Source organism: Gossypium hirsutum, chromosome A09, assembly GCF_007990345.1.
Source record: "Gossypium hirsutum isolate 1008001.06 chromosome A09, Gossypium_hirsutum_v2.1, whole genome shotgun sequence".
Taxonomy (NCBI): Eukaryota; Viridiplantae; Streptophyta; class Magnoliopsida; order Malvales; family Malvaceae; genus Gossypium; species Gossypium hirsutum.
The window spans coordinates 7,342,713-7,343,437 of NC_053432.1; the positions used below are offsets into that span (position 1 = coordinate 7,342,713).

The following is a 725-nucleotide window of genomic DNA, read 5'->3' on the forward strand; positions in this document are numbered from 1 at the left end:
TGATTTCGCCACGATGGGTTGTAAAAGTTGGATTGCAACCCTTGCCTTCCTCGATTTTGGTTCTGATTACCTATGTAGTACATGGATGATGGGTTTGATGGGCATTCTTCAAACACATGTCCTTCCCCACCATAGACACAGGCTATATTCTTATATTGGTTTGGTGGTTGAGCTACAAAACTGTTAGACCCATTAGTGGTAAGATTCTTTAACATTGAAGATATCGAAGATACCTGGGATGCAAGTGAATTGGGAGCGTCCACTTCATGGATTCCAGCAACTCGTCTTCCTGATGTTGTTCGATTGTAAGACTTAGATAAGATAGCACCGTTAGCAGAAGCATCTACTACCATCCTTGTGTGAGCGTTGAGACCATTGCAAAATGTCTCAAGTTGGATGCAATGCGGAATTCCGTGATGAGGGCACTTTAGTAATAACTCTTTGAATCTTTCCCATTCATCATACAAGGACTCATCATCCATTTGTTGGAAATCAGTAATCTCATTTCTCAGCTTAGCAATCTTGCTAGGCGGGAAATACTTCACAAGAAATCTCTCTGCTAACTCTTGCCATGTAGAAATCGAGTTCAGTGGCAGTGAGTTTAACCAGGCTCGAGCTCTGTCCCTCAGCGAGTACGGGAATAGTTTTAATCATAATGCATCTTCGGGTACTCCGGCTAGCTTGAAAGAGCCGCTCACCTCCATAAACAATCTTAAATGAAGATG

General features: G+C 42.5%; 1 non-coding gene across 1 annotated transcript; it reads left to right on the forward strand.

Annotated features, from left to right (window-relative positions):
- The first annotated feature begins 408 nt into the window (after nucleotides 1–408).
- LOC121207245 (small nucleolar RNA R71) lies at nucleotides 409–515 on the forward strand. Its single transcript, XR_005902336.1, has one exon. It is a non-coding gene; the product is annotated as a small nucleolar RNA R71 (small nucleolar RNA).
- The last annotated feature ends 210 nt before the right edge of the window (nucleotides 516–725 follow it).